Source organism: Oncorhynchus keta, chromosome 10 (genome assembly GCF_023373465.1).
Source record: "Oncorhynchus keta strain PuntledgeMale-10-30-2019 chromosome 10, Oket_V2, whole genome shotgun sequence".
Lineage (NCBI taxonomy): Eukaryota > Metazoa > Chordata > Actinopteri > Salmoniformes > Salmonidae > Oncorhynchus > Oncorhynchus keta.
The window spans coordinates 82,448,502-82,474,368 of NC_068430.1; the positions used below are offsets into that span (position 1 = coordinate 82,448,502).

Sequence of the window (25,867 nt, forward strand, 5' to 3'; positions counted from 1 at the left end):
CTTTCCAACAGACACTTGGGAGAGGAATTCACCTTTCAGCAGGACAATAACCCACAACACAAAGCCAAATATACACTGGAGTTGCTTACCAACAATACAGTGAATGTTCCTGAGTTTTGACTTAAACATGCTTGAAAATCTATTGCAAAAAAAAAAAAAAAAATTGCTAGTCAAGTTAGTCATGATCCCCAACACCTTGACAGAGCTTGAATAGTTTTTGAAAAGAATAATGGACAAATATTGCACAATGTAGGTGTGCAAAGCTCTTATGAGACTTACCTAAGACTCACAGCTGTAATCACTGCCAAAGGTGCTTCTAACATGTATTGTCTCATTGGGGTGAATACTTATCAAGGTATACTAGAGGTTTATTTTTCCTTCATCTTAAAAAAATAAAAAATAAATGTTAAGATATTTCCACTTTGACATTACAGAGTATTTTGTGGACTTACATTCATTTTAATTCCACATTGTAACAATATAATGTGAAGAAATCCAAGGGGGGTGGTGTAGACTTCCTATATGCACTCGGGGGGGGGTGTAGACTTCCTATATGCACTGGGGGGTGTAGACTTCCTATATGCACTGGGGGGGGGTGTAGACTTCCTATATGCACTGGGGGGTGTAGACTTCCTATATGCACTGGGGGGGGGTGTACACTTCCTATATGCACTGAATGTACAATATATGCATGTAAAATCAGTTCAATGAAAATGGCAATTCTAATGGGTGTACTATAGAGTAGGGAGGTCATTAAGTGGTTTTAGATTATTTTATTATGTTGTTTGGACAGCTGATTTGAAGCGATTTGAAAATTGGATTTGATTTAATAACCACAGCTGGTTATTAATGAATATTAATTAATTTTGAAAAAGTAATATTTTTTATTTAATTTATTGTTTATTTAAAATTTCCCCCCTTTTTTCTCCCCAATCTCGTGGTATCCAATTATTAGTAATTACTATCTTGTCTACAGATCACGGTTCGATTCGGTTTGTGTTGCAGGAGGCCGCGACCGGGAGACCCATGAGGCGACACACAATTTGCCCAGTGTCGTCCGGGTTAAGCATTGTGTCAAGAAGCGGTGTAGCTTGGTGGGGTTGTGTTTCGTCCGGAGGACACACGGCTCACGACCTTCACCTCCTCCGAGTCTGTATGGGAGTTGCAGCAATGGGACAAGTCCCTGTGTGATATGATAAAGCCACTAGTCTGTACTGCAGGTCTCTGTGTGATATGATGAAGCCACTAGTCTGTACTGCAGGTCCCTGTGTGATATGATAAAGCCACTAGTCTGTACTGCAGGTCTCTGTGTGATATGATAAAGCCACAGGTCAGGTCTCTGTGTGATATGATAAAGCCACTAGTCTGTACTGCAGGTCTCTGTGTGATATGATAAAGCCACTAGTCTGTAATGCAGGTCTCTGTGTGATATGATAAAGCCACTAGTCTGTACTGCAGGTCTCTGTGTGATATGATAAAGCCACTAGTCTGTACTGCAGGTCTCTGTGTGATATGATAAAGCCACTAGTCTGTACTGCAGGTCTCTGTGTGATATGATAAAGCCACTAGTCTGTACTGCAGGTCTCTGTGTGATATGATAAAGCCACTAGTCTGTACTGCAGGTCTCTGTGTGATATGATAAAGCCACTAGTCTGTACTGCAGGTCTCTGGTGAGGGTTATGATAAAGCCACTAGTACTGCAGGTCTCTGTGTGATATGATAAAGCCACTAGTCTGTCCTGTGTGATATGATAAAGCCACTAGTCTGCAGGTCCCTGTGTGATATGATAAAGCCACTAGTACTGCAGGTCTCTGTGTGATATGATAAAGCCACTAGTCTGTCCTGCAGGTCTGAGGGTCTTAAAGCCACAGTGCAGGTCCCTGTGTGATATGATAAAGCCACTAGTCTGTACTGCAGGTCCTCTGTGTGATATGATAAAGCCACTAGTCTGTACTGCAGGTCTCTGTGTGATATGATAAAGCCACTAGTCTGTACTGCAGGTCTCTGTGTGATATGATAAAGACTAGTCTGTACTGCAGGTCTCTGTGTGATATGATAAAGACTAGTCTGTACTGCAGGTCCCTGTGTGATATGATAAAGCCACTAGTCTGTACTGCAGGTCCCTGTGTGATATGATAAAGCCACTAGTCTGTACTGCGTATGATAAAGGTCTCCCTGTGTGATATGATAAAGCCACTAGTCTGTACTGCAGGTCCCTGTGTGATATGATAAAGCCACTAGTCTGTACTGCAGGTCTCTGTGTGATATGATAAAGCCACTAGTCTGTACTGCAGGTCTCTGTGTGATATGATAAAGCCACTAGTCTGTACTGCAGGTCTCTGTGTGATATGATAAAGCCACTAGTCTGTACTGCAGGTCTCTGTGTGATATGATAAAGCCACTAGTCTGTACTGCAGGTCTCTGTGTGATATGATAAAGCCACTAGTCTGTACTGCAGGTCTCTGTGTGATATGATAAAGCCACTAGTCTGTACTGCAGGTCTCTGTGTGATATGATAAAGCCACTAGTCTGTACTGCAGGTCTCTGTGTGATATGATAAAGCCACTAGTCTGTACTGCAGGTCTCTGTGTGATATGATAAAGCCACTAGTCTGTACTGCAGGTCTCTGTGTGATATGATAAAGCCACTAGTCTGTACTGCAGGTCTCTGTGTGATATGATAAAGCCACTAGTCTGTACTGCAGGTCTCTGTGTGATATGATAAAGCCACTAGTCTGTACTGCAGGTCTCTGTGTGATATGATAAAGCCACTAGTCTGTACTGCAGGTCTCTGTGTGATATGATAAAGCCACTAGTCTGTACTGCAGGTCTCTGTGTGATATGATAAAGCCACTAGTCTGTACTGCAGGTCTCTGTGTGATATGATAAAGCCACTAGTCTGTACTGCAGGTCCTGTGTGATATGATAAAGCCACTAGTCTGTACTGCAGGTCTCTGTGTGATATGATAAAGACTAGTCTGTACTGCAGGTCCTGTGTGATATGATAAAGCCACTAGTCTGTACTGCAGGTCTCTGTGTGATATGATAAAGACTAGTCTGTACTGCAGGTCCCTGTGTGATATGATAAAGCCACTAGTCTGTACTGCAGGTCTCTGTGTGATATGATAAAGCCACTAGTCTGTACTGCAGGTCTCTGTGTGATATGATAAAGACTAGTCTGTACTGCAGGTCTCTGTGTGATATGATAAAGACTAGTCTGTACTGCAGGTCCTGTGTGATATGATAAAGCCACTAGTCTGTACTGCAGGTCTGTGTGATATGATAAAGCCACTAGTCTGTACTGCAGGTCCCTGTGTGATATGATAAAGCCACTAGTCTGTACTGCAGGTCCCTGTGTGATATGATAAAGCCACTAGTCTGTACTGCAGGTCTCTGTGTGATATGATAAAGACTAGTCTGTACTGCAGGTCTCTGTGTGATATGATAAAGACTAGTCTGTACTGCAGGTCCCTGTGTGATATGATAAAGCCACTAGTCTGTACTGCAGGTCTCTGTGTGATATGATAAAGCCACTAGTCTGTACTGCAGGTCTCTGTGTGATATGATAAAGCCACTAGTCTGTACTGCAGGTCTCTGTGTGATATGATAAAGCCACTAGTCTGTACTGCAGGTCTCTGTGTGATATGATAAAGCCACTAGTCTGTACTGCAGGTCTCTGTGTGATATGATAAAGCCACTAGTCTGTACTGCAGGTCTCTGTGTGATATGATAAAGCCACTAGTCTGTACTGCAGGTCTCTGTGTGATATGATAAAGTCTGTACTGCAGGTCTGTACTGCAGGTCTCTGTGTGATATGATAAAGCCACTAGTCTGTACTGCAGGTCTCTGTGTGATATGATAAAGCCACTAGTCTGTACTGCAGGTCCCTGTGTGATATGATAAAGCCACTAGTCTGTACTGCAGGTCCCTGTGTGATATGTAAAGCCACTAGTCTGTAGGTCCCTGTGTGATATGATAAAGCCACTAGTCTGTACTGCAGGTCCCTGTGTGATATGATAAAGCCACTAGTCTGTACTGCAGGTCCCTGTGTGATATGATAAAGCCACTAGTCTGTACTGCAGGTCCCTGTGTGATATGATAAAGCCACTAGTCTGTACTGCAGGTCTCTGTGTGATATGATAAAGCCACTAGTCTGTACTGCAGGTCTCTGTGTGATATGATAAAGCCACTAGTCTGTACTGCAGGTCTCTGTGTGATATGATAAAGCCACTAGTCTGTACTGCAGGTCTCTGTGTGATATGATAAAGCCACTAGTCTGCAGGTCTGTGTGATATGATAAAGCCACTAGTCTGTACTAGTCAGGTCTCTGTGTGATATGATAAAGCCACTAGTCTGTACTGCAGGTCTCTGTGTGATATGATAAAGCCACTAGTCTGTACTGCAGGTCTCTGTGTGATATGATAAAGCCACTAGTCTGTACTGCAGGTCTCTGTGTGATATGATAAAGCCACTAGTCTGTACTGCAGGTCTCTGTGTGATATGATAAAAAGTCTGTACTGCAGGTCTCTGTGTGATATGATAAAGCCACTAGTCTGTACTGCAGGTCTCTGTGTGATATGATAAAGCCACTAGTCTGTACTGCAGGTCTCTGTGTGATATGATAAAGCCACTAGTCTGTACTGCAGGTCTCTGTGTGATATGATAAAGCCACTAGTCTGTACTGCAGGTCTCTGTGTGATATGATAAAGCCACTAGTCTGTACTGCAGGTCTCTGTGTGATATGATAAAGCCACTAGTCTGTACTGCAGGTCTCTGTGTGATATGATAAAGCCACTAGTCTGTACTGCAGGTCTCTGTGTGATATGATAAAGCCACTAGTCTGTACTGCAGGTCTCTGTGTGATATGATAAAGCCACTAGTCTGTACTGCAGGTCTCTGTGTGATATGATAAAGCCACTAGTCTGTACTGCAGGTCTCTGTGTGATATGATAAAGCCACTAGTCTGTACTGCAGGTCCCTGTGTGATATGATAAAGCCACTAGTCTGTACTGATAAAGCCACTAGTCTGTACTGTCCTGTGTGATATGATAAAGCCACTAGTCTGTACTGCAGGTCCCTGTGTGATATGATAAAGCCACTAGTCTGTACTGCAGGTCTCTGTGTGATATGATAAAGCCACTAGTCTGTACTGCAGGTCCCTGTGTGATATGATAAAGCCACTAGTCTGTACTGCAGGTCCCTGTGTGATATGATAAAGCCACTAGTCTGTACTGCAGGTCCCTGTGTGATATGATAAAGCCACTAGTCTGTACTGCAGGTCTCTGTGTGAGTAAAGCCACTAGTCTGTACTGCAGGTCTCTGTGTGATATGATAAAGCCACTAGTCTGTACTGCAGGTCTCTGTGTGATATGATAAAGCCACTAGTCTGTACTGCAGGTCTCTGTGTGATATGATAAAGCCACTAGTCTGTACTGCAGGTCTCTGTGTGATATGATAAAGCCACTAGTCTGTACTGCAGGTGATATGATAAAGCCACTAGTCTGTACTGCAGGTCTCTGTGTGATATGATAAAGCCACTAGTCTGTACTGCAGGTCTCTGTGTGATATGATAAAGCCACTAGTCTGTACTGCAGGTCTCTGTGTGATATGATAAAGCCACTAGTCTGTACTGCAGGTCTCTGTGTGATATGATAAAGCCACTAGTCTGTACTGCAGGTCTCTGTGTGATATGATAAAGCCACTAGTCTGTACTGCAGGTCTCTGTGTGATATGATAAAGCCACTAGTCTGTACTGCAGGTCTCTGTGTGATATGATAAAGCCACTAGTCTGTACTGCAGGTCTCTGTGTGATATGATAAAGCCACTAGTCTGTACTGCAGGTCTCTGTGTGATATGATAAAGCCACTAGTCTGTACCAGGTCTCTGTGTGATATGATAAGAGGTCTTTAAAGTCATTTAAACAAGTCATTTGGAATATAGGACATAAATAAATATTTACAATTATCTTACCTTGTCATAACCAAGAAGCTAATAACCTATTAGCATACTCAAATGTTTTTGTTTTTGATGTTAAACTTACAACTTATGTTGTCTCTCTGTATCTCTCAGGGGGAGGACACTGACTGTCTGATATCATGGATCAGACTCCTCAGTCTCTCGCTCCAGTCCAGCATTCTGGTCCTTCGTCCTCCATTACGTCTCAACCTGCCCCTACACCGTCCTCCATCATGGCTCAACCTGCCCCTACACCGTCCTCCATCATGGCTCAACCTGCCCCTACACCGTCCTCCATCATGGCTCAACCTGCCCCTACACCGTCCTCCATCATGGCTCAACCTGCCCCTACACCGTCCTCCATCATGGCTCAACCTGCTCATCCACCGTCCTCCATCATGGCTCAACCTGCTCATCCACCGTCCTCCATCATGGCTCAACCTGCTCATCCACCGTCCTCCATCATGGCTCAATCTGCTCATCCACCGTCCTCCATTATGGCTCAACCTGCTCATCCACCGTCCTCCATTATGGCTCAACCTGCTCATCCACCGTCCTCCATCATGGCTCAACCTGCTCATCCACCGTCCTCCATTATGGCTCAACCTGCTCATCCACCGTCCTCCATCATGGCTCAACCTGCTCATCCACCGTCCTCCATCATGGCTCAACCTGCTCATCCACCGTCCTCCATCATGGCTCAACCTGCTCATCCACCATCCTCCATCATGGCTCAACCTGCTCATCCACCATCCTCCATCATGGCTCAACCTGCCCCTACACCGTCCTCCATCATGGCTCAATCTGCTCATCCACCGTCCTCCATTATGGCTCAACCTGCTCATCCACCGTCCTCCATCATGGCTCAACCTGCTCATCCACCGTCCTCCATTATGGCTCAGGGTGGCTCTGTTGTCGCTGCACCCCAACTTGTTGGCTGCAATGTTGCAGGTTCAGTTTATCAAAACATCAGTGTTTCTATGTCTTCGCACGGTGCTGGTAAGACAATTATTTATTGTTATTTTTGGAGCTCAACAAAAACAAGACCAATTATTACAGACATGTTGATTAGTTAATATGCAGTGTCCCTGTCAAATAATACAATACAATTAAGCTAATATTTTGTGTTCAGAAGTTGAACTAAGCTCATGAGGTATTTGTAAGTTGTATTCTTCAAGAATCAATGGGTATACAGGATATAATTAGTCCAAAAATGGATGTACCAATTGCAGACTAACACACACACACACACACAAACACACTCATAAGGTACGCCCATGCAGGAAATTGGACTTTGAAACCAGTAACTGAAGGTATTGTGTTGTTATGTTACTGAATACTGCAGATTAAAAAACTGAAGGAAAGATACTTTATACATCCCACGACACTAACAATTGTCTTTCCTCATTAGATGAAGATCTGCCAAAAGTCAAGGACAAACACAAGTCCAACATGAAGAAGAAGTTTGGGAGCATCTTTGAGGGGCTTGGAAAACGGGGAAACCCAACGTTGCTTGACAAGATCTACACAGAGCTCTACATCACAGCTGGAGAGAGTGAAGGGGTTAATAAGGAGCATGAGGTTTGGCAGATTGAAGATACGGCTCGGACCAAAGCATTTCAAGACGATGCAATCAACTGCAATGACATCTTTAGACCTTTAGACCCAAAGACAAAGGAACATAATGACAAAGCCCAGTCCAAACAAGAGGTACCCATCAGAACTGTGCTGACAAAGGGCATCGCTGGCATCGGAAAAACAGTCTCAGTGCAGAAGTTCATCCTTGACTGGGCAGAAGGAATAGCCAATCGGGATGTAGATTTTGTCTTCGCACTTCCATTTATGGACTTGAATTTGATCAAAGACGACTGCAATCTCTTGAAACTCCTGAGTGACTTCCACCCTGAACTAACATACATGCAGGACGCAAAGAAGGTGGTCGACGGTAAAGTTGTATTCATCTTCGATGGCCTCGATGAAAGCCAACTTCCACTGTGTTTCCATAACAACAAGAGGTTGTCTAATGTAACCGAGACAACATCAGTGGACGTGCTGCTGACAAACCTCATCAAGGGAATCTGCTTCCTGAAGCTGTCCTCTGGATAACCTCCCGACCAGCAGCAGTTGATAAGATACCCTCTGACTGTTTTGACCGTGTCACTGAAGTTCGAGGATACAACGACCCACAGAAGGAAGAATACTTCAAGAAGAGATTCAGTGATGATGAGAACCTGGCCAGCAAAATCATCTCCCACATAAAGACATCAAGGAGCCTCCACATCATGTGCCACATACCGGTCTTCTGTTGGATTACTGCCAAGGTTCTTGGGAAAATGTTGAGCGAAAATGACCATGGAAAAGTCCCTCTAACTGAGATTTACATTCGCTTCCTACTCACTCTGACAAACATGAAGAACAAGAAGTACCATGGGGAAAACCAACCAGATCCTCGTAATCTGTCAAAGTCTGACGTACAGATCATTCTGAAGCTTGGAAAGCTTGCCTTCCAAAACCTGGAAAAGAGCAATCGGGTGTTTTCTGAAGACTATTTGAGAGAGTGTGGCATTGATGTCAACGAAGCCTTCTTGCTCTCAGGGATGTGCACAGAGATCTTCAGAGAGGAGGACCCTATGTTTCAAGCAAAGATGTACAGCTTTGTGCATCTCACAATTCAAGAGTTCTTTGCAGCACTCTATGTTGCTTACTCATATGCCAGTGAAAATGTCAGCCCATTTCGTTTCAGAGACTACCAAGAGCTACCAAGAAAAAATGACAGTGATTCGGGGACACATATTTTGGAGACAGGGACGATGACTGCAGGGATGATGACAGCAGGGATGATGGCTACAGGGATGATGACGACAGGGATGATGACTACAGGGATGATGACTGCAGGGATGATGACTGCAGGGATGATGACTGCAGGGATGATGACGGCAGGGAGGATGACTGCAGGGATGATGACGGCAGGGATGATGACTGCAGGGATGATGACGGCAGGGATGATGGCTACAGTGATGAGGGCTACAGGGATGATAGCTGGAGCGAGGATGAAGACTACAGACCACAACACAGAGGTTCTCAGCAGCTACAGAAAACACTGCATGACTTGCAGAGGAGTGCGGTGGATGAATCTTTGAGCAGCAAGACCGGTCACCTAGACCTCTTCCTCCGCTTCCTTCTGGGCATCTCACTGGAGTCCAATCGGATCCTCTTGAAAAGCCTAAACCTCCAGACAAAGGGAGACGCAGAAAGCATCCAGAAGACCATCCAGTACATCAAGGATAGACTTTCAGACAAAAACAAAGACAATATCCCTCCCCAGAGAGGTGCATCAATCTCTTTCTCTGTTTGATTGAGTTGAACGATCCCTTGTTTGTGAATTAAATGAACCTCTTAATAAATGGATCACTAGTCACCTTCAATAATGCCACATTAATAATGTTTACATATCTTACATTACTCATCACATGTATGTTCTGTATTTTATATACCATTTACTGCACCTTGTCTATGCTAATCGGCCATCACTCATCCATACACTTATATGTGCATATTCTCTTTCGCCCCTTTAGATTTGTGTGTATTAGGTAGTTTTTGGGGAATTGGTAGATTACTTGTATTAGGTAGTTGGGGAATTGGTAGATTACTTGTATTAGGTAGTTGGGGAATTGGTAGATTACTTGTAGTAGGTAGTTGTTGGGGAATTGTTAATTACCTGTTAGATATTATTGCACCGTCGGAACTAGAAGCACAAGCATTTCGCTACACTCGCATTAACATCTGCTAACCATGTGTATGTGACCAATAACATCTGCTAACCATGTGTATGTGACCAATAACATCTGCTAACCATGTGTATGTGACCAATATCATCTGCTAACCATGTGTACGTAACCAATAACATCTGCTAACCATGTGTATGTGACCAATAAAATTGGATTTGATTTGAAATTTGATTTGGTACGGCTAAGAGAGAAAAACACTCTCAGGCTCATCGACTGTAGTCAGTGCAAGATGGCAGCCTGACAGACACGGCTGTGTGAGATGGCAGCCTGACAGACACGGCTGTGTGAGATGGCAGCCTGACAGACACGGCTGTGTGAGATGGCAGCCTGACAGACACGGACGGCTGTGTGAGATGGCAGCCTGACAGATACGGCTGTGTGAGATGACAGACTGACAGAAACGTCTCAACCTGTTCTTCCACAGTCCTCCATTACGGCTCAACCTGTTCTTCCACAGTCCTCCATCATGGCTCAAGGGGGGTCAGTTAACATGCTGCTGCTGACAAACTTCGTATCTCCTTTTTTGTTTTCCATTTTACGATCAAAGACCATAAAGATATTTACGAAGATAAATAAGAGCTTTTATTAAGAGCTCGAGTGTTTCCTCTCTTTCTCTCTCTAGAGAGACAAGTCATCCAGCTACTGGTGAGTCACACAGAAATGTGTTCATTCTCAAAGGAAATAGAGAAACACATTGAGTGAGTTTCAGTGAATCAAATCTCTGTATTATTTGGGTTGAACAGATACAGGGCTGCTTAAATAACACACCATTTTAATCGCCATTACAGTTCACTTTTCGTCTGCATTTTGCAACATTTAAAACACAGCGGTGGCCTGAACTTTATCCTGTTTAAAGTGGATGTATTATTGCTAACATCATCAATTGACCTTGCAAAGAAGTCACACATTTGAATCTTCACCTGATTAGGCTGCGCAGCCTCCTCTACGTTGGGAGTACGAGGTTAAGTACTGTACAAAAACAACCTATGATGAGTCAACCAGCATGAAGAACACGTGGTTTGGTTTAGGCACTTTCATTCATTTAGCAATGTGAAACCGACCAGACCCAATGAAAACATACTATGTAGCAAATAAACAAACTGATTAGAACTATAGCAAACTAACTTTGTGTGAAAACGCCCATAGTGACATATAACAGACACTAGAACTCAGACTAACAAACTACTCAATAGCTATATATTTTTTCTTATTAGAAGTAGACCTGCAAGGACATGAGGAATGTCCAACATGAGGAAGAAGTTTGGGAACATCTTTGAGGGCATTGCAAAACGTGGAAATCCAACATTACTCAACGAGATCTATACACAACTATATCACAGCTGGAGAATCCAACATTACTCAACGAGATCTAAACAGAACTATATCACAGCTGGAGAATCCAACATTACTCAACGAGATCTAAACAGAACTATATCACAGCTGGAGAATCCAACATTACTCAACGAGATCTAAACAGAACTATATCACAGCTGGAGAATCCAACATTACTCAACGAGATCTAAACAGAACTATATCACAGCTGGAGAATCCAACATTACTCAACGAGATCTAAACAGAACTATATCACATCTGGAGAATCAAACATTGCTCAACGAGATCTATACAGAACTATATCACAGCTGGAGAATCCAACATTACTCAACGAGATCTAAACAGAACTATATCACAGCTGGAGAATCCAACATTACTCAACGAGATCTATACAGAACTATATCACAGCTGGAGAATCTAACATTGCTCAACGAGATCTATACAGATCTATATCACAGCTGGAGAATCTAACATTGCTCAACGAGATCTATACAGAACTATATCACAGCTGGAGAATCTAACATTGCTCAACGAGATCTATACAGAACTATATCACAGCTGGAGAATCTAACATTGCTCAACAAGATCTATACAGATCTATATCACAGCTGGAGAATCTAACATTGCTCAACGAGATCTATACAGAACTATATCACAGCTGGAGAATCTAACATTGCTCAACGAGATCTATACAGATCTATATCACAGCTGGAGAATCTAACATTGCTCAACGAGATCTACTGTACAAAGTGCTCTACATCACAGCTGGGGAGAGTGAAGGTAGTCAATAAAGAGCATGAGGTTCAGCAGATTGAAGATACGGCTCGGATCAAAGCATTTCAAGATCATGCAATCAACTGCAATGACATCTTCAAATCCATATTCCAACAAGAGGCATTCATCAGAACTGTGCTGACCAAGGGCATCGCTGGCATCGGAGAATCAGTCTCAGTGCAGAAGTTCATCCTTGACTGGGCAGAAGGAATAGCCAATCAGGATGTAGATTTGATTGACTTCCACCCTGAACTAGCAGATAAGAAGGTGGTCGACGGTAAAGTCGCGTTCATCTTGGATGGTCTGGATGAAAGTCACCTTCCACTGTGTTTCCATAACAACAAATGGTTGTCTAATGTAACTAAGACAACATCAGTGGACGTGCTGCTGACAAACCTCATCAAGGGGAATCTGAAAGACCCACAGAAAGAAGAATACTTCAAGAAGAGATCCAGTGATGATGAAAACCTGTCCAATCATCTCCCACATGAAGACATTGAGGAGTCTCTTCATCACCTGTCACATTTCTGTCTTCACACTGGACTAGTAACCGAAAGGTTGCAAGTTCGAATCCCCGAGCTGACATGGTACAAATCTGTCGTTCTGCCCCTGAACAGGCAGTTAACCCACTGTTCCTAGGCCGTCATTGAAAATAAGAATCTCAATCTCAAGGCTAACCACTAGGTCACATTAAGTAACCAACACTGGCCCAGGGGTTTTCTCCAGATAGTCAATCTCAAGGCTAACCACTGGGTCACGTTAAGTAACCAACTCTGGCCCAGAGGTTTTCTCCAGATAGTCCATCTCAAGGCTAACCACTGGGTCACGTTAAGTAACCAACACTGGCCCAGGGTTTCTCCAGATAGTCAATCTCAAGGCTAACCACTGGGTCACATTAAGTAACCAACACTGGCCCAGGGTTTCTCCAGATAGTCCATCTCAAGGCTAACCACTGGGTCACGTTAAGTAACCAACTCTGGCCCAGAGGTTTTCTCCAGATAGTCCATCTCAAGGCTAACCACTGGGTCACGTTAAGTAACCAACACTGGCCCAGGGTTTCTCCAGATAGTCAATCTCAAGGCTAACCACTGGGTCACGTTAAGTAACCAACACTGGCCCAGGGTTTCTCCAGATAGTCCATCTCAAGGCTAACCACTGGGTCACGTTAAGTAACCAACACTGGCCCAGGGTTTCTCCAGATAGTCCATCTCAAGGCTAACCACTGGGTCACGTTAAGTAACCAACACTGGCCCAGGGTTTCTCCAGATAGTCAGTCTCAAGGCTAACCACTGGGTCACGTTAAGTAACCACCACTTCCAGGTAGGTACTGTTAAGGTGTATGACTCCAGTGGTCATGACGCCACCCTGGAGCTTCTCTCACAACTCATCTCTCTATCTTTTCCAGGGACCATCCCTTACCTCCCTCATCAACCCCACTGACATCAAACATTAGACAGGGATCCTTTCCTTTCTGTCTTCCATTAACATTATTGCATGTCTAATCAAACACTAAAATGAAATCATTCTGTAACTGTATTTTTACATACCTGATAATCATTTAACCTTTGTGTTTGCTTGTTTACGTTTGTCTCCTACCTTGTTCACTTTACTCTGCTCCTGTTGTCCAGGACCTAGTAGTTCTGCCCTGTTGTCTTTACTCTGCTCCTGTTCTCCAGGACCCAGGGGGTTCTGCCCTGTTGTCTTTACTCTGCTCCTGTTCTCCAGGACCCAGGGGTTTCTGCCCTGTTGTCTTTACTCTGCTCCTGTTCTCCAGGACCCAGGGGTTTCTGCCCTGTTGTCTTTACTCTGCTCCTGTTCTCCAGGACCTAGTAGTTCTGCCCTGTTGTCTTTACTCTGCTCCTGTTCTCCAGGACCTAGGGGTTCTGCCCTGTTGCCTTTACTCTGCTCCTGTTCTCCAGGACCTAGGGGTTCTGCCCTGTTGTCTTTACTCTGCTCCTGTTCTCCAGGACCTAGTAGCTCTGCCCTGTTGTCTTTACTCTGCTCCTGTTCTCCAGGACCTAGTAGTTCTGCCCTGTTGCCTTTACTCTGCTCCTGTTCTCCAGGACCTAGTAGTTCTGCCCTGTTGTCTTTACTCTGCTCCTGTTCTCCAGGACCCAGGGGGTTCTGCCCTGTTGTCTTTACTCTGCTCCTGTTCTCCAGGACCTAGTAGTTCTGCCCTGTTGTCTTTAATCTGCTCCTGTTCTCCAGGACCTAGTAGTTCTGCCCTGTTGTCTTTACTCTGCTCCTGTTCTCCAGGACCTAGTAGTTCTGCCCTGTTGTCTTTACTCTGCTCCTGTTCTCCAGGACCCAGGGGTTCTGCCCGGTTGTCTTTACTCTGCTCCTGTTCTCCAGGACCCAGGGGTTCTGCCCTGTTGTCTTTAATCTGCTCCTGTTCTCCAGGACCCAGGGGTTCTGCCCTGTTGCCTTTACTCTGCTCCTGTTCTCCAGGACCCAGGGGTTCTGCCCTGTTGTCTTTACTCTGCTCCTGTTCTCTAGGACCCAGGGGTTCTGCCCTGTTGTGTTTACTCTGCTCCTGTTCTCCAGGACCCAGGGGTTCTGCCCTGTTGTCTTTACTCTGCTCCTGTTCTCCAGGACCCAGGGGTTCTGCCCTGTTGTCTTTACTCTGCTCCTGTTCTCCAGGACCCAGGGGTTCTGCCCTGTTGCCTTTACTCTGCTCCTGTTCTCCAGGACCTAGTAGTTCTGCCCTGTTGTCTTTACTCTGCTCCTGTTCTCCAGGACCTAGTAGTTCTGCCCTGTTGTCTTGACTCTGCTCCTGTTCTCCAGGACCCAGGGGTTCTGCCCTGTTCCCTTTACTCTGCTCCTGTTCTCCAGGACCCAGGGGGTTCTGCCCTGTTGTCTTGACTCTGCTCCTGTTCTCCAGGACCCAGGGGGTTCTGCCCTGTTGTCTTTACTCTGCTCCTGTTCTCTAGGACCCAGGGGTTCTGCCCTGTTGTCTTTACTCTGCTCCTGTTCTCCAGGACCCAGGGGTTCTGCCCTGTTGTCTTGACTCTGCTCCTGTTCTCCAGGACCCAGGGCTTCTGCCCTGTTGTCTTTACTCTGCTCCTGTTCTCCAGGACCCAGGGGTTCTGCCCTGTTGTCTTTACTCTGCTCCTGTTCTCCAGGACCCAAGGGGTTCTGCCCTGTTGTCTTTACTCTGCTCCTGTTCTCCAGGACCTAGGGGTTCTGCCCTGTTGCCTTTACTCTGTTCCTGTTCTCCAGGACCTAGGGGGTTCTGCCTAACACCCAGACATGGATCCACCTGATGAAGGACTCATTACCCACCACCCTCCAACTTTTCATTACATCAGCTACTGTTATTGTCATGTTGTCATTATCTGCTAAGAAAGAGCAAGAAAACGATCACACTGGGCACGTAATGTGAGCTGAACAGATTAGCTATAAAAACACTACCACTGCAAACACTCAGAACAAAGATGGCAGCAGCACCTGGACATTGCAGTTTCCCTCTTCGAGTCGACAACCTGTTGAAAACAGGCAGAACCTCCCATCCACACAATACTTCCCTCCTCTCTATTCCTCCCATCCACACAATACTTCCCCCCTCTCTATTCCTCCCATCCACACAATACTTCCCTCCTCTCTATTCCTCCCATCCACACAATACTTCCCTCCTCTCTATTCCTCCCATCCACACAATACTTCCCTCCTCTCTATTCCTCCCATCCACACAATACTTCCCTCCTCTCTATTCCTCCCATCCACACAATACTTCCCTCCTCTCTATTCCTCCCATCCACACAATACTTCCCTCCTCTCTATTCCTCCCATCCACACAATACTTCCCTCCTCTCTATTCCTCCCATCCACAATACTTCCCTCCTCTCTATTCCTCCCATCCACACAATACTTCCCTCCTCTCTATTCCTCCCATCCACACAATACATCCCTCCTCTCTATTCCTCCCATCCACACAATACTTCCTCCTCTCTATTCCTCCCATCCACACAATACTTCCCTCCTCTCTATTCCTCCCATCCACACAATACTTCCCTCCTCTCTATTCCTCCCATCCACACAATACTTCCCTCCTCTCTATTCCTCCCATCCACACAATACTTCCTCCTCTCTATTCCTCCCATCCACACAATACTTCCCTCCTCTCTATTCCTCTCATCCACACAATACTTCCCTCCTCTCTATTCCTCCCATCCACACAATACTTCCCTCCTCTCTATTCCTCTCATCCACACAATACTTCCCTCCTCTCTATTCCTCCCATCCACACAATACCTCCCTCCTCTCTATTCCTCCCATCCACACAATACTTCCCTCCTCTCTATTCCTCCCATCCACACAATACTTCCCTCCTCTCTATTCCTCCCATCCACACAATACTTCCCTCCTCTCTATTCCTCCCATCCACACAATACTTCCCTCCTCTCTATTCCTCCCATCCACACAATACTTCCCTCCTCTCTATTCCTCCCATCCACACAATACTTCCCTCCTCTCTATTCCTCCCATCCACACAATACTTCCCTCCTCTCTATTCCTCCCATCCACACAATACTTCCCTCCTCTCTATTCCTCCCATCCACACAATACTTCCCTCCTCTCTATTCCTCCCATCCACACAATACTTCCTCCTCTCTATTCCTCCCATCCACACAATACTACCCCCCTCTATTCCTCCCATCCACACAATACTTCCCTCCTCTCTATTCCTCCCATCCACACAATACTTCCCTCCTCTCTACTTCCCTCTCCTCTCTATTCCTCCCATCCACACAATACTTCCCTCCTCTCTATTCCTCCCATCCACACAATACTTCCCTCCTCTCTATTCCTCCCATCCACACAATACTTCCCTCCTCTCTATTCCTCCCATCCACACAATACTTCCCTCCTCTCTATTCCTCCCATCCACACAATACTTCCCTCCTCTCTATTCCTCCCATCCACACAATACTTCCCTCCTCTCTATTCCTCCCATCCACACAATACTCCCTCCTCTCTATTCCTCCCATCCACACAATACTTCCCTCCTCTCTATTCCTCCCATCCACACAATACTTCCCTCCTCTCTATTCCTCCCATCCACACAATACTTCCCTCCTCTCTATTCCTCCCATCCACACAATACTTCCCTCCTCTCTATTCCTCCCATCCACACAATACTTCCCTCCTCTCTATTCCTCCCATCCACACAATACTTCCCTCCTCTCTATTCCTCCCATCCACACAATACTTCCCTCCTCTCTATTCCTCCCATCCACACAATACTTCCCTCCTCTCTATTCCTCCCATCCACACAATACTTCCCTCCTCTCTATTCCTCCCATCCACACAATACTTCCCTCCTCTCTATTCCTCCCATCCACACAATACTTCCCTCCTCTCTATTCCTCCCATCCACACAATACTTCCCTCCTCTCTATTCCTCCCATCCACACAATACTTCCCTCCTCTCTATTCCTCCCATCCACACAATACTTCCCTCCTCTCTATTCCTCCCATCCTATGATTTCCATGTGAAAATCAGAAAGTAACTTCCCTCCGAAAAAAGATCAATGGTTATGTATTAAAATCTAAAATATTGCTAGATTGGTTTTCACAGCTGTTTCAGGCAGTGTTCGTTATTGTAAATTGTGACGTATCCCTTGATGGTATTTGTTAGTTTAAGATGATTCATTGTATCAAAAGAAATGCAATATATTCCAACCACAAGGGTGTGCTAATGAGCTATGATTGTTTTAAATCATAATTAAGGTCTAAAATGATTTCAGTGTAGATAAGGGAATGCCTGTTTAAAATGAAAACATGCCAGCCAGACAAGCCAGAGTGTGCATCACTGTATGTGATTCAAAATTTGCATATGAAAGTGAAATTTGCTCACTTTCTGATCTGTACATGTAGCAAAAAAGATGTGTGTGGAGGGCACTGAAATTATATTATGTTTACCCTGATGCCTGTTAATTCATTTAAAAGCAGAAGATGATAAAATAACATTAATCACAATGGTTATGCAAATGAATAGGAATACATTTAGCCTAATTGGTAATAAATATGACGTGGGGGAAAGTCAGGATCCTAGTCAGGCTTTTGTTTGTCTATTTCAGATTAAATATAGGTCTTCATGTGTATCAAATCTTTAGACAATTGTGAGCTAAAAATGACAAACAGCTTAAAATGTTCAGGCTTCATCATCTGTGAAAACAGGCTGTTTTCGGTTCTGTTTAGTCTAAGGATATGCGTAAGAACGCAACTGCACTGAAATGAATAGCCTGATTCAATGGGATCCTTCTGAATAATACATGTTTTTATCTGTTAAGCTGTTTGGTCGATGCGTAGACCCATACCGATTCTAACTTCTTGGTATTTTGCATTAGGCATAGCTCTACATTGCAGAGCATTTAATAAACCAACCACATTTTCCTGTGATGTTTAGGCTGAGCAAGACCTTCGATAGGCTAGTAGACTGTGGAAATAATAGTGGAGTTTTATCATTGTTAGAGCATAGAACGCTTTATAAAATCTGGACCGTTGCTTTTCATATGGCTCAGCAAACAAGTGGTAGCATATGCTTTTTACACGTCTCTATAACAAGGCCTATATACTCTCATACTCCCTCAATTCAAACCTTGCTTTTAACCATAAAACATCTCCACATGAATATGTAGATGAAGGATTGCATCTGTTAATCCAGTAAACTGGGAAATGGGGAGAAAGCTAGGTCAAATCATGACATCAGTGGTTTTCAGGTCAGAGAAAAGATGTCAGAGATTCCGAGTTGGATGACTGTTCAAAACAAAACAAAAATCCCAGTCTGAGCTCGTTTTCTTCAGAGTTTCCAGTTGTCTTGAACGCCCTGAAGTCAGAGATTGCTGACTTGTGAGTTGTTTTGAATGCGCCACTAGAGACCTAGGCTACCTCCAATAAAGAAAATGAAAGGGGGATACCAAGTCAGTTGTGTGCCTTCCGCATTTAACCCAACCCCTCTGAATCAGAGAGGTGCGGGAGGCAGCCTTAATCGACATCCACAGTCACCTGGGAAACAGTGCTTTGCTCAGGCAAAACAACAACAAAAACGTTTATTGTCAGCTTTGGGATTTGATCCAGCAACATTTTGGTTACTGTCCCAACGCTCTGACCGTTAGGCTACCAAGATAACCTTGATTTTGTATTGATGTGAGAAATAGGTATATCTACACAGTAATGGTGGCTGCGATATCAACTAGCCTAATAATTTTTGCTTTGAGGTGATAGGCCTATTTTAACTCAATCGAGAAATTAAATAGATGAACTAAACAGACACTTAAACTAACACCTAAAACATGTAGCCGTTTTTAAGGCGTTCATGGTAAGATCATTCATAATAAACGTACACACAAACTGACACGTGACACGTACACACAAACTGACACGTGACACGTACACACAAACTGACACGTGACACGTACACACAAACTGACACGTGACACGTACACACAAACTGACACGCGACACGTTACACAACGTGAACACTGCGTCTACATGATGTGTAAGTGTCATGTGACGTGAACGTGTCGGCAGTTTGACGCCTTAGAAACAAACTTGTCTCCATTGACTGTCCATATTAATTAATGGCATTATTTTATGGCGCTGGGAAGACTTTAGGTGGCTTGGTGAGAGGCATCAGTAGCTTCACGAGGCTTAATTCTGGCATGAATAACCCCCTATAGTCCAGCGACCAATCGTACATGAGAACGAGAGGCAGTAACAAGGGGCGGGTTCTTGTGATTTCCTGACTAGCCCAGCCATAGCCCGTTTCCAATTCTTCTGCTTCATGGGTCTATTATATTCATTAACGTCGTGGACAGGTCTATTGTTGACCTATTTAAATAGGCCATAGACAAATACGAGAACGAGGCTATTATCTGTTAATGTCCCACAAAAAGAGTAAGTAACTTTTTGACGTTAACTTCAAAATTCGCAAAAAGCGCTCAACAAGGAAGTAAAAACGAAAGGCCATCAAAAGAATGCCAGACGAAGAAACAATTATCAGGTTAATCTTTTTTTTCTTCGTCTTTAGGTAGGAGAACATACTTAGTCTACTTATGTCATGATGTATACAGTGTATCTCTTCTCAAAAGAGGCAGGTTTCTATGGACTATCGACAAAAGCCATGTCGGGACAAAAAATATATAATAATTGCGTCATGTGTAATGGAAACAGCAGATATAGGAGGACGATTTTTCAGAAGATCGGCAGGTGTGGTTACACCATTACATTTTTTTAGAGTGCAAGTATTTTTCTTTTGTCGGACTTTCTTTATTGTGACAAAGTATGATGGGCGATGTTTCTTGAATAAATGTTAATTACCGAATACGTACGGAGGTCACGTGATGTCATCATGTAACTTTAAGCGCCACGTTGGCACTATGAAAAATGATTTATTAACAGGATGGCATTGTTCTGACTTTAAAGAATGAAACCGATAGGTGGGGCTGGCAGTTACACCATTACATTTTCAAGGAGTGCACGTTTCAGCATGGCACAGGCTACCTGAGACATGAAACAGACAAGGCAAATATTAGTAAAACAGCATTCTGTTCATGCTGGCTCACAGGCTACCTGAGACATGAAACCAATGAAACGATAGGTGGGAGGGCAGACAGGACATTCAATAATGCGCATTTTATTTTAGGTGATGTCATTACGCAAAGCTATTTTTATTGAGACAAGATAGTTGATTGGAAACGCACCTAGCAGGCAATTGTCTAATCAATTTTCTATGCAGACACTTTCTAAATGTTGACAACAACAAAAATCGCTGGACAAGTTCATAGAAACATAAGCTAGGTTTCCATCAAATTGGCGACAGATTTTAATGTGAATATTGTAATATCTGCATCAAAAACAATATGCGCATTTCCCCGATCAAATTGACTTGTTGTGGACGGTGGCGATTTTAGCATGTACATTTTGGTGGGGCTAAAAAACTAAATATTTTGAGTGCATGTCAGCAAAGCCACTACACAACACAACAGGTAAACAATACATTCATTTCACTATAACGATGACAAACGGTGCCCACAAATGAAACTGTTACAGACCTACATAAAGCCTTACCTGAGAAATACCACTGCTACACCTGGCTATCAGACAGGTGGGAGGGCCTTGTCTGGCAGCAAAACATTCACCTCATTTACTGCAGGCTTTTTTAAACATAGCTGATATGGCTGACTTGCTTAAACAAATGTGGTTTCTACTGGCAATTAAGATTTACAAACTATGGCATCAGGGGATGAAACAGACAGGCAATCCATCATTTTGATTAATACAATAATGAGCAATCTAGGACTGACGTAGTCAATATAACTATTTGTTAAGCGCTTTTGAAATGTACAGCGACAGTATTCAGAACATGGGCCGTTCTTACAGTGTTCTCCCTGTACACCAAGTCAGACGTAGGATAAATAAAGAGACATACAAGCAGACAATTAAATCTCTTACGATATTAGATGATTGCATTTCTCGAAAACAGGTTATAGGCTATATGTGCACCACCAAGTCAGAACGGTAACGTTTGGTGAAATTAAGAGGTGAAAAATATATCAAATTATTAGAGTGAGTTACATGGGCTACTAACAGCTTACTACACAACATACACTTAGTATTACTTTGGGGGCGGCAGGGTAGCCTAGTGGTTAGAGCAGTGGACTAGTAACCAAAAGGTTGCAAGATCAAATCCCGAGTTGACAAGGCAAAATCTGTTGTTCTGCCCCTGAACAAGGCAGTTAACCCACTGTTCCTAGGCTGTCATTGAAAATAAGAATTTGTTCTAAACTGACTTGCCTAGTTAAATACAGATAATTTTTATTTTATGTTTAGGGTAACTGCCTCCTTATTTTCAAGCATGGTGGCGGCTGCATCATGGTATGGGTATGCTTGTCATTGGCGGAAAAAATGGGTTTTTCAAGATGTGTAGTGGAGATAAGCAGAGGCAAAATCCTAGAGAAAAACCTGGTTCAGTCTGCTTTCCAACAGACACTTGGGAGAGGAATTCACCTTTCAGCAGGACAATAACCCACAACACAAAGCCAAATATACACTGGAGTTGCTTACCAACAATACAGTGAATGTTCCTGAGTTTTGACTTAAACATGCTTGAAAATCTATTGCAAAAAAAAAAAAAAAAATTGCTAGTCAAGTTAGTCATGATCCCCAACACCTTGACAGAGCTTGAATAGTTTTTGAAAAGAATAATGGACAAATATTGCACAATGTAGGTGTGCAAAGCTCTTATGAGACTTACCTAAGACTCACAGCTGTAATCACTGCCAAAGGTGCTTCTAACATGTATTGTCTCATTGGGGTGAATACTTATCAAGGTATACTAGAGGTTTATTTTTCCTTCATCTTAAAAAATAAAAAATAAATGTTAAGATATTTCCACTTTGACATTACAGAGTATTTTGTGGACTTACATTCATTTTAATTCCACATTGTAACACAATATAATGTGAAGAAATCCAAGGGGGTGGTGGACTTCCTATATGCACTGGGGGGTGTAGACTTCCTATATGCACTGGGGGGGGGGGGGGTGTAGACTTCCTATATGCACTGGGGGGTGTAGACTTCCTATATGCACTGGGGGGTGTAGACTTCCTATATGCACTGGGGGGGGGGGGTGTAGACTTCCTATATGCACTGGGGGGTAGGTATATGCACTTACACTTCCTATATGCACTGAATGTACAATATATGCATGTAAAATCAGTTCAATGAAAATGGCAATTCTAATGGGTGTACTATAGAGGAGGGAGGTCATTAAGTGGTTTTAGATTATTTTATGATGTTGTTTGGACAGCTGGAAGCGATTTGAAAATTGGATTTGATTTAATAACCACAGCTGGTTATTAATGAATATTAATTAATTTTGAAAAAGTAATATTTTTATTTAATTTGTTTATTTAAAATTTCCCCCCTTTTTCTCCCCAATCTCGTGGTATCCAATTATTAGTAATTACTATCTTGTCTACAGATCCCGGTTCGATTCCGGTTTGTGTTGCAGGAGGCCGCGACCGGGAGACCCATGAGGCGACACACAATTTGCCCAGTGTCGTCCGGGGTAGGGGAGGGTTTGGCCCAGTGTCGTCCGGGTTAGGGAGGGTTTGGCCCAGTGTCGTCCGGGGTAGGGGAGGGTTTGGCCCAGTGTCGTCCGGGGTAGGGGAGGGTTTGGCCCAGTGTCGTCCGGGGTAGGGGAGGTTTGGCCCAGTGTCGTCCGGGGTAGGGGAGGGTTTGGCCCAGTGTCGTCCGGGGTTAGGGGAGGGTTTGGCCCAGTGTCGTCCGGGTTAGGGGAGGGTTTGGCCCAGTGTCGTCCGGGTTAGGGGAGGGTTTGGCCCAGTGTCGTCCGGGTTAGGGAGGGTTTGGCCCAGTGTCGTCCGGGTTAGGGAGGGTTTGGCCCAGTGTCGTCCGGGGTAGGGGAGGGTTTGGCCCAGTGTCGTCCGGGGTAGGGGAGGGTTTGGCCCAGTGTCGTCCGGGGTAGGGGAGGGTTTGGCCCAGTGTCGTCCGGGGTAGGGGAGGGTTTGGCCCAGTGTCGTCCGGGGTAGGGGAGGGTTTGGCCCAGTGTCGTCCGGGGTAGGGAGGGTTTGGCCCAGTGTCGTCCGGGTTAGGGGAGGGTTTGGCCCAGTGTCGTCTGGGTTGGGGAGGGTTTGGCCCAGTGTCGTCTGGGTTAGGGGAGGGTTTGGCCCAGTGTCGTCTGGGTTAGGGGAGGGTTTGGCCCAGTGTCGTCCGGGGTAGGGAGGGTTTGGCCCAGTGTCGTCTGGGTTAGGGGAGGGTTTGGCCCAGTGTCGTCTGGGTTAGGGGAGGTTTGGCCCAGTGTCGTCCGGGTTAGGGGAGGGTTTGGCCCAGTGTCGTCCGGGTTAGGGGAGGGTTTGACCGGCTGGGATGTCCTTGTCCCATCGCGCTCTAGCGACTCCTGTGGCGGGCCGGGCGCATGCACACTGACACGGTCTCCAGGTGTACGGTGTTTCCTTCTGACACATTGGTGCGTCTGGCATCCGGGTTAAGCATTGTGTCAAGAAGCGGTGTAGCTTGGTGGGGTTGTGTTTCGGAGGACACACGGCTCACGACCTTCACCTCCTCCGAGTCTGTATGGGAGTTGCAGCAATGGGACAAGTCCCTGTGTGATATGATAAAGACTAGTCTGTACTGCAGGTCTCTGTGTGATATGATAAAGCCACTAGTCTGTACTGCAGGTCTCTGTGTGATATGATAAAGCCACTAGTCTGTACTGAAGGTCTCTGTGTGATATGATAAAGCCACTAGTCTGTACTGCAGGTCTCTATGTGATATGATAAAGCCACTAGTCTGTACTGCAGGTCTCTGTGTGATATGATAAAGCCACTAGTCTGTACTGCAGGTCTCTGTGTGATATGATAAAGCCACTAGTCTGTACTGCAGGTCTCTGTGTGATATGATAAAGCCACTAGTCTGTACTGCAGGTCCCTGTGTGATATGATAAAGCCACTAGTCTGTATGATAAAGCCACTAGCCTGTATATGATTCCACTAGCCTCATTTAAACGAATGGAATATAGGACATAAATAAATATTTACAATTATCTTACCTTGTCATAACCAAGAAGCTAATAACCTATTAGCATACTCAAATGTTTTTGTTTTTGATGTTAAACTTACAACTTATGTTGTCTCTCTGTATCTCTCAGGGGGAGGACACTGACTGTCTGATATCATGGATCAGACTCCTCAGTCTCTCGCTCCAGTCCAGCATTCTGGTCCTTCGTCCTCCATTACGTCTCAACCTGCCCCTACACCGTCCTCCATCATGGCTCAACCTGCCCCTACACCGTCCTCCATCATGGCTCAATCTGCTCATCCACCGTCCTCCATCATGGCTCAATCTGCCCCTACACCGTCCTCCATCATGGCTCAACCTGCTCATCCACCGTCCTCCATTATGGCTCAACCTGCCCCTACACCGTCCTCCATCATGGCTCAACCTGCTCATCCACCGTCCTCCATCATGGCTCAACCTGCTCATCCACCGTCCTCCATCATGGCTCAACCTGCTCATCCACCGTCCTCCATCATGGCTCAACCTGCTCATCCACCGTCCTCCATTATGGCTCAACCTGCTCATCCACCGTCCTCCATCATGGCTCAACCTGCTCATCCACCGTCCTCCATTATGGCTCAACCTGCTCATCCACCGTCCTCCATTATGGCTCAACCTGCCCATCCACCGTCCTCCATTATGGCTCAGGGTGGCTCTGTTGTCGCTGCACCCCAACTTGTTGGCTGCAATGTTGCAGGTTCAGTTTATCAAAACATCAGTGTTTCTATGTCTTCGCACGGTGCTGGTAAGACAATTATTTATTGTTATTTTTGTAGCTCAACAAAAACAAGACCAATTATTACAGACATGTTGATTAGTTAATATGCAGTGACCCTGTCAAATAATACAATACAATTAAGCTAATATTTTGTGTTCAGAAGTTGAACTAAGCTCATGAGGTATTTGTAAGTTGTATTCTTCAAGAATCAATGGGTATACAGGATATAATTAGTCCAAAAATGGATGTACCAATTGCAGACTAACACACACACACACACACACACACAAACACACTCATAAGGTACGCCCATGCAGGAAATTGGACTTTGAAACCAGTAACTGAAGGTATTGTGTTGTTATGTTACTGAATACTGCAGATTAAAAAACTGAAGGAAAGATACTTTATACATCCCACGACACTAACAATTGTCTTTCCTCATTAGATGAAGATCTGCCAAAAGTCAAGGACAAACACAAGTCCAACATGAAGAAGAAGTTTGGGAGCATCTTTGAGGGGCTTGGAAACGGGAAACCCAACGTTGCTTGACAAGATCTACACAGAGCTCTACATCACAGCTGGAGAGAGTGAAGGGGTTAATAAGGGCATGAGGTTTGGCAGATTGAAGATACGGCTCGGACCAAAGCATTTCAAGACGATGCAATCAACTGCAATGACATCTTTATATCTTTAGACCCAAAGACAAAGGAACATAATGA

At 44.6% G+C, this 25,867-nt stretch overlaps 2 long non-coding RNA genes and 1 pseudogene across 5 annotated transcripts; 2 read left to right on the forward strand and 1 right to left on the reverse strand.

The window, feature by feature from the left end:
- Nucleotides 1-1,093: 1,093 nt before the first annotated feature.
- Nucleotides 1,094-5,226, forward strand: LOC127932562 (uncharacterized). Of its 4 annotated transcripts, none has more exons than XR_008145955.1 (6): nt 1,094-1,220; nt 2,295-2,909; nt 3,467-3,671; nt 4,323-4,404; nt 4,523-4,973; nt 5,073-5,226. It is a non-coding gene; the product is annotated as an uncharacterized LOC127932562 (long non-coding RNA). The 4 variants fall into 4 exon arrangements; XR_008145956.1 differs by having other exon boundaries at nt 2,336-2,909; XR_008145957.1 differs by having other exon boundaries at nt 2,377-2,909.
- Nucleotides 5,227-6,455: 1,229 nt separating this feature from the next.
- The window catches only part of LOC118382135 (NACHT, LRR and PYD domains-containing protein 3-like), a 31,633-nt pseudogene continuing 12,221 nt past the window's right edge, over nt 6,456-25,867 (forward strand).
- On the reverse strand, nt 24,619-25,175 carry LOC127932563 (uncharacterized). Its single transcript, XR_008145958.1, has 3 exons — nt 24,981-25,175; nt 24,750-24,815; nt 24,619-24,683 (listed from the first exon to the last, which is right to left on the reverse strand). It is a non-coding gene; the product is annotated as an uncharacterized LOC127932563 (long non-coding RNA).